General features: G+C 39.4%; 1 protein-coding gene across 2 annotated transcripts in view; it reads right to left on the bottom strand.

Annotated features, from left to right (window-relative positions):
• The window catches only part of LOC130914755 (zinc finger protein 609-like), a 174,360-nt gene extending 165,639 nt beyond the window's left edge, over window positions 1-8,721 (bottom strand). Inside the window, exon 1 of one of the 2 annotated variants that reach the window (XM_057834248.1) lies at window positions 8,257-8,721. The gene's annotated coding sequence lies outside the window, so the exon portion shown is untranslated. The remainder of the gene's footprint in view (window positions 1-8,256) is intronic. The other variant, XM_057834229.1, reaches the window with a different exon arrangement.
• Window positions 8,722-8,929: the final 208 nt, after the last annotated feature.

Below are 8,929 nucleotides of genomic sequence, written 5' to 3' on the forward strand. Positions count from 1 at the left end.
ACCAACATATTTATCTCACGTCCAATGTAGCAACTTCTTTATAATCAAACCTTTACATTAAATATCTTGAATACGTTAGCAAACCAGCACTAAAATATTTCATTTTCCAATCCATGTCACCACAGCAAGTACGATTAATTTTTTGTTCTGAAGCAGATATTTTGCAAAATCTTGGAGCCCATTGTTATTGAAGCAGTATGGTTTTAAACTCTGTCATCAATGAGGAATTTCAAAACAGAAACCATGGCACATTGATTTTTCTTTTTCGGGAGCATTTTCTGTAAACCCAAGAGGTATGTGAAAATTCCAGAAAATCAGCAGTTCCTGAAACCAGCCCATCTGGCAACAACAACCATGTCACATTTTAAGTCACTTAAATTATCTTCCTTACCCTTTCTTCCAGTTGAATTGAACTTCAGGAAATGTTTTGATGGAGTGTAAAACTCTTAACTACTTAAGTGTTCATATAAAGCAATTAAACAGATGTACTCAGAGTGACAAATGGCTAAGAACATTTTTTTATATGAACAGCTACCAGAGGTGTGGACTTGAGTCATAGAACTTGGACTGCATTAGACAAAATGGTAAAAAACTTGCGACTGAACTTAGGCTAACAACGATGACTCATGACTTCGCTTGGACTTGAGCCTTTAGACTTGAAAAGATTTGTTTCTTCCACCAAAACAAAGGTTAAAATGTATGTGAACGAACATTCCGTCTCTATCTCTCGCTCGCTGTGTGCATGTGAGCTGGCACAGCATCCACCCAAATAAGATCCACGTTGCTCTGATCCGATAGCATCCAAACAAATTACAGAACACCCAGCGAAGTAGATCTGCTATCCAAAGTGACACTTTGCAAAAATGATACCGCTGATAATGTCGTTTGGGCACAAATTAAGAGATACGCTTGACTGGGGGCCTAACAGCTGGCAACCAGCTCACTCTTAGAAGCCATATGTAAGAATTGCATTTCAATTATTCATTAAATGACCCTAATATTTCAATACATTAAATAAACATGTTTTTGGGAAAATTGTCTAACATTTATACTTTTTTAGTCCAAATTTTTCCATTTGAAAAGTTGATACTCAGCTAGTTTCAGGTATTGTTTTGATTCTGTTTACAATGCCTACGTCCAGGTTACCAGAGCACTCTCGGCTGCTTAAATTTAGGTTGCTACAACTTTCACAAACAGAATTAATTATGTCTTCTGCCAACAGAGCAAAAAAAAAAAAAAAAAAAAAAAGCGTGTTCCGAGTCTCAAATGAGTCATGACAAAATCATAAATAAGACAAGGATATGAATTTGAGATGCTGTCAATCAATGAAAACAAAGAAAAAATTGACAACAGATGCCAAAGTTGCACGATTTCTCGACAGGTGATGTAGTTTTGGGCTTTCCAACATTACTTTCCTGTATAGTAAACTGACATTTGGAATCTGAACAAAGTTGGCATGCTTGCACGACATACAGTATAGTACAGTTTGACTGACCAGGGCAAAGATAGCGTCTTTACGCATGTACATATGTTGGTTGGTAATTGAAATTAAATTCATCACAGTGTCGCAGGCTGTGGGGAAATACTTTTGGCAATATAGTTTAAATATACGTCACATACACCAGGGATTCCCCTACATTTAACAGATTGTGGCGCACCGCCACACCAAAATAAAAGCCGCCACGCCTTGCAAATGAGATGCATTTTATTTATTTATTTAAATTTTTTAAGGCTGTTTCAAACTAGCAGCAGCCGAGTGTGAAGAGTTCAGCGGAAACCTATTCATTGTGTATTGTAATGTTCGTAACTATGCGGGGCCACCTTAACTCATTTGACAATCGGCCTGGGGAGCTGTGACGCAAGGGGAACGAGTAGGAAGATTGGGAGAACGAGCGAGATAGCGAGAGATAGAGGTCGCATGTCGTGGCAGCCCGCTGGTATTTTGTTATCGTTTTTCTTTATTATTGTTACCACAATAAAGTGGGTAAGCCAATACAGACTTCTCTCCTTCTTCCCCATATCCGGGGCATTACAATAGTTTGGATCAGACTTTTCGGCGAAAGTGGGCAGTGGATGGCCGTCTTGGACAGAAAGCAAAGTTTGACTGAATTTGCGCGGAGAGGCGGGGCCCAAAATGAAGCCTTGCTCTATTTTCAGAGCACCGGTCACAGTCCAAGATTTATTAGTTCAAGCAGAGTAAAATGATACATATTCACGGTACAAGAAAGTCGTTTCCCTGTCCACCGATTGGTAAGAAAAAGCTGTGTGTACGAGTGACGTGCAGGCGCTCCCGTTAGGGGGAACATTTCACGCGGAGTGGCTATTTTTCGACACAACACCGGCGCGCCAACTTCGACAACGAGGGGCAGGTGTACTTTATCTGTGCTGTTTCGGCTGACGGATATACGCAATTATGGTTGACGAAACTTTAATAAATGCGCTTTTTTTCCAAGTTTTGCGAGCTCTGGGACACTCGAAAAATGACTCTCATACCTCTCCTTGCTAAGTTAATGGTACCTCGATGTGCGTTTGTGTGGAAATTTAGTTCACGAACATTGAAAAAAAACTATTCACCTTCTCACCGAATCTAGTAAAACTCTTTGCACGGCTATTAGAATCCCCCACCCCTTGAAATGGGTCCGTTGGCAGAAGGACTGTTATTGTTGTGGTAATGTAGTACTTATAAGGGCCAAATAAAAGGAAAAAGAAGGACTAAGACGGTGGTCTGCAACCCGTGGCTCTAGGGCCGCGTGCGGCTCCTAAGCGCTGCTCCAGAGGTTTTTTTTTTTTGAAAATGGAAAAAGATGGGAGAGGGAAATATATTTTTTGTTTTAATAGGATTTCTAGGAGGACAAACATGACACAAACATTCTTTCAGTTCATTAATATTGTAATGAAGTTAAACTTGTAGTGGCATCGTACAACAGAGTATTCACGTGGTGCATCATTCTCTATAGCACAGGTGTCAAACCGATTCCAGAAAGGGCCTAGTGGATGCAGGTTTGCTTTCCAACCAATGAAGATGACACCTTTTCACCAATTAGATCTTTTACATGTGTAATCAGTTAAACTTTGTCAGGTGCTGCTTGTTTCAGCAGGAAGTTCATTGGTTAAACTCTCTGCACGTTATCGGTTGGAACAAAATCCAGCACCCACTAGGCCCTTTCTAGAATTGGTTTGACACCTGTGCTCTATAGGATCCACTGCAGGGAAAATAAACATTTAATCATGAAGGCTAATTTTGTATTTCTAGCCAACTTAGTCATTTCGATAGTAAGCTAATAAAGCTAGTATCAATGCATACAGCCAGTGTTGCTATCATTATAAGGCTTATACAAGGCTTTTAATTTTTTGCGGCTCCCAACATACTGTATCAGTTTTTTATCTTTTATTTTTTGGTCAAATATGGCTCTTTCAACATTTTGGGTTGCCAACCCCTGAGTCACTACGAGATGCAAGTCGTACTATTGCTACGAGAAAAAAAGTCGTATTATTACGTAGGGTAAAGTAGCTGTAATCAGCTACGCATTTTACGTACATGTACCGTAGCTGAGAGCTACGACATTAGCCTAGCTAATGAAATATTTCAAATATATCTTCGTTATGGTTCTTATTAAGGGAAAAAAATAATGGAGAAAAAAAAAATTCGCCGTGGCACGACATGGTGAGGCTGTCCGACTCCGATGCAGCCCACCACCACAGCTTCAAAAAATTCTAGGGGAAACACTGTACACACATATTTACTTAGTAAATGGATCAGGACTCATCAGATACTCTAAACCTGGAATCGGATGGGATGAAAAAGAATAATAAGAAAAACGTTTTCACGAAATCCCTATCCATTACAGTGTCAACTAGAAGTCTGTACATCCTTCTGACAAATAAATATAATCTATACTGCCTCAAAATACACAATTAGTAAAATTAATTGGTTTACATCATTATATTGTTTACAGTAGGATGTTACTATGTTGCTTCAAATTTCACATAATTAAAAACATTTCCAACTGCCTTCATTTTGCTTTTTAAAACTGCAGTCTTAAAAAAAATCTGTTAACATACCGATTCAAGGTCACATCAAAGCATTTAGCTGTATCAAATTCCTAAGTACATTTGTCCAGAGTCCAGTAAAATTATCAAACAGGGTGCTGCCCCCCGTGAACACAATACAGAAAGCAATGTACCCGCACTGTCTATCAAACCAAGGCTAGAATAATCGGGACCTTCCAGACTTGGGAATTTTAATGTTTTGAGAAATAGAACTGTGACATGTTGATTACAAAAAGTGCAAGTTTTAACCACATTTATCCAGTAACTCAGGATTACAAGACTGCAAAAATTGAGATTCGGTGACCGCCCTGTAAAAGTTTTAGATCATTACTGGTCGACAAGTTTATAACGAATCTTCAATGGTTGGATTTAAACAGCATGGTGAAAATGGCACAATTTTTTCCCTTTAATTTGCTTTAAAAATGCCCAATTTTTGTATGACACCTGGTCGCTTGAGTAGGGGGGGTGTTTGGGGGAAACAGTAGTCCTTTAGTTTACTTCTATATTCTCACATTTATCCTGTGGTCAGTTGTTTGAGGATTTAGATGTGTCAAAAAGGAGACAATTACATTAGTTATTATTATTAGTTATGTCAAATGCACCAGTAGCTAATATTCCAAGTGCACCAAGATCAAATCATAAAAAACAGATTAGACAAAGTCCACAAAGTGACCCTGCAGTCTTTTTTACACACAAGTTAACAATGGTGTCATAAAACTGCCACGGCACATGAATTTAGATAGCTTTTTGGGCTTCAATAATAGAGGTGGAACAGCTTTGTGTTCTTGAATGAAATGGTATTCTGCAGGATCTCACATTGACAAAGATTTTGACTCCTGTTGCAATCATCTTTGTTCAATTTATAAGATCATTACACTATTTCAATCGGCTATAATTTCACAATTAAAGCTGACATAACAATATGTATCTTATCTTTAAACCAAAGCAGAACTGCAAGTTACACGAGGGTTACATTTAAAAAAACGAAGAATTATAGATTTAGCCATTACCCCGCTTGTTGAGAAACAAGATAATAGCTAATGGAAAACAGGAAGGAAAATAATATATTTTTTAATTGTCAACAATCCTTGACTCAGTTGGACATGATCCTTATTTGTTAAAATCTTCTGATGACTAGCTCTGACATGGAATAAGGAGACAAAGTCAAACTAGTAATTTAACAGGAACAGTATTAGAAATAATAACAGCAGTGGGACAGCAACCGTGTGAACGGGATTGCTGGAAATGCTGCACAGAAAAATGAAGTTTAAAAGTTGCACAAATCTCTTTCCTTATTGTATTGAAAGCAATTGTGATCTGATGACAGTTATTGTGGAGGTTACACCAGATTGATCCCGACACACATCCAAGTATCTTGATTGTGGAATACTGTGTCACTGTGTTAAAGCAGACAGTTGATGCAACATTCCACTTCAGTGGCTTCTGAGTAAAAGGCAAAGGCGGATAAATGCTGGGTGTTCTGGTTTGGTTCTGTGTAAAAGAGGCTACTCAAACCACAAAGTGGTATGGGCGAAAGCACTAACCCCACATATTCCTATAAAAATTGAGTGAGCTAACACATTTTCCAGCTTGTTAACACAGAACTCATTGATGAAAAATGTTGTTCCAGGATGTGCCTTTATACCACAATCTGTGTGTGTCAGCAGCACTGGATTCTTAAATGAGCTTTTCCAAAAAGTCTGTCATTGCTATTTATGAAGACACATACCAATAAGGTACTAGAACAATCCACAAAGTGGGAGCAGCTTGAAGTACCTTTTCACGCATTTTTTTTTTGCAGTCCAACTAACACAGATCAATTAATGCCATACATTCAATTTAGGTGATTGGTCATTGTGGAAACTGTTTGGGAAGAACTAAACTATATTTAGAAAGACAATTAGTTCCACAATACGTAACATTTATTCAAGTATTTTGAGTATTTTGCATAAATGCATCCCTTTGCATAAATAATGTAAACTATAACCACATTACTACTGTATAAGAATGTAGGTTTTGGCAAGTGTTCAACTTGCAGACAGAAGATTGACAAAAACTTGATTGAGTGAAAACATTACAAACCGGTTATGTGACCACACATGACTTTTACTCAGACAGGCTTCAGGGGCCACACCCCCATCTACAGTTAAAGTATTTCCTGGAGCCCAAATACCGTCTAAAATGGACCACCTTATGTTGACTCCCAAAAAGGGACCACCTTATGTTGACTCCCAAATAAGAAAGATGGTTTGTTAAGCCTGTAAACCTCCAAAAGATTAGCTGCATAGAAACGTACACAAAACTACAGACTCCATAAATGCTACAGCAGCAGCCATATTTGTTCAACAAGCTTGTGTTCAGAGTGTCGGGCAGACAACTTATCAACATAGCAAACTGCCTTCAGGCAATCTGCTTTGGATGGATAGCTGGTAACCATGGTGTTATCTTTATCTCCTAAGAGTCCTACTCAAGATTTACTACCACACTGAAACACTGCACCTTCTCTTGCTGACAGCAACAGAATCAAATGGGAAATACCCTCAACACTGACACTGCTCACAATGTTTTCCCTTTGGGATGTTCCTGAGAAGTACCCCTTGAGGACCCCCTGGGGTACCTGGTACACAGGTTTTAGAAGTTACATGACTTAGCTGATAGTTACTGACAGCAGCCATAGTACTTTGATGTTATACACCCTAATCAATTCCAGTGGTGTGTCTGTATTAGCGAAATCCCATCAGATTAATGGGGCACTCATTCAACTAATTGGCAGCCACTGACAGCGGTGGAGGTCCAGTCCATTTTGACTAGATGGGCTCCCGCTCCCAGTCAAAATGGATTGGACTAGGGCTGCTACTGCTATCGATTATTTTAGTAGTCGATTAATCGATGAACTAGTTAGTTTGAATAATCGAGTAATCGGATGAGGAACACGAAAAATGTAAAATACCTGAGCTGAGCCTCAAACGATATAAAAAATAAATAAGGAACTATGTCAACAAAAGAACAATCGGCTAAAATCCATAGCAAAAGCCCACTAGCTTAAATGCTATAAAACGCTGATTTTTAAAAAATTTTTTACAACGCTCTTAACAAATGGTTCAGACACATATCCCCACAAAAAACTGCTAAGTATACCAAACTTATAACTAAATTACAAATGCATTTTAAAAAAAACAGCGCAAACAAAAACTTGGCTAATGTTGGTCTTAACATGGAGCGGCTGGATTCAGCCATGTGAAATGAGGCAGACTAGAGGGCAGTGTATCCACCCAAATCAATAAAACAGAATGCAAAGACTTTCAAAATAAACCATTACAATGCCACTTTAATGAAAAGAATACTCGAAGCAGCTAAATAATTTGAATCTTTTTTTTTATAATTGAATACTCACGTTAATCGATTAATCGTTCGCAGCACTAGATTGGACGTCTAACGCCATCAATAGCACTGAAAGATGAGCATTCATCAGCCAGTCCTCCCAGTTTAAAAGAACTGGACGTGTATTGCTGTCAATGACAGGCAATGAGTTACATATTATGAAATTGGAGGGGAAATTTTTTAGCGCCTTAATGGAGGCCGTAACCAAATTTCTTTTTCTATTCTTTGAATTAAGAAAATGCTAATAAAAACAAAATAGAATTAAAAAGTTTTACTTAGTCATAAAAAAAGATACAGACATTACATTCAAAATGCAACAATATTATTAATTATAATTGACATCTGGCGTCCACATGTGTGAACACCCTATTTTGGGTCATGTAGGCCACAGTTGTCTACCAAATGTGAGGTCCACGTATTTGAAAGCTACGTCTTTATGTTTATTTATTTTGTAAATTACCAAAACTAGCCACTTTCTCTACAAAAAGAGTTGAAGTGCCAATTGTTTGTTTTTTGTTATTTACACTATATAAATGCACAACTGTGGGAACTCTACTATGCCATAATGAGAGCTGGCATGAATTGGCGTGGATATTTTTTTCCCCCTCCCACGAAAGTTGAACTTCTCGAGACACACAGGGAGTTTAGCTGGCTGTGATAAGCTCATCAGAAGGGTATAGTGAAACAATGAGCTGAGCCTCGACTACATTGGCTTCTTCTCTGCGGCATGCTGTGTTGGCTGTCTGCTCCCAACCTAGCCAACCATGGGCTAATGATAAACAGCCACAGCGAGACATATTAAAAATAAAAGGAGGATAAACTTACAGACTTAGCTCGCCATTCGTATTCCGGGTCCTCGTTTTTCCATGGTGACGGACACTCCGTAGAAAAAAAAAGTATAAATCAGATTAATGGTTTTGGAATTGCACTAAACGTTGAAGAAATGCTGAAGCAGCCGACAGCAGTGGCGGCGCAATCCCCAAAGACATCCAGCACAGGAGAGGAGAGGAAGGGAGGCCAGCGATTCACTGGACTTGTGCCATCTCAAGTGGAGATAGCGTTAGCGTCAACAACGAAGACTACCGAACCCGGGGGGGAGGAGGACGAGGACATGTTCGAGGTGCACAGCCGGCGGACAGACAACAAGCCCGCTCCTCTCCCGCGATCCTCGGCCAGCGTAATCCCACAGCGAATAGCCTTCCACACAGGTTAATTCCTCCGTATTCGCCGATTGAGCGTGAAACAGTGCGGCGACTCTTCGTGTGGGAACTAATACAATGTAGCCAAGCAGCAGCAGCAGCGGCAGAAGGAGCCGCCCGGAACACCTGGAGACAAGATTCCGCACGGATTGAACCGATGGAAGACCCGGAAGAGGACCACTCAAAGTGGAGGAGGCGGCACAGTGCATATTCTTCTTTTGTTTCCCCTAAACTTCAAGTAACCATTCTATCAAGGGCGTACGTTTGCATAGGGATCGTAGGGACATAACAATACCAAC

This window comes from Corythoichthys intestinalis, chromosome 1 (genome assembly GCF_030265065.1).
Source record: "Corythoichthys intestinalis isolate RoL2023-P3 chromosome 1, ASM3026506v1, whole genome shotgun sequence".
In the NCBI taxonomy this organism is placed as follows: domain Eukaryota; kingdom Metazoa; phylum Chordata; class Actinopteri; order Syngnathiformes; family Syngnathidae; genus Corythoichthys; species Corythoichthys intestinalis.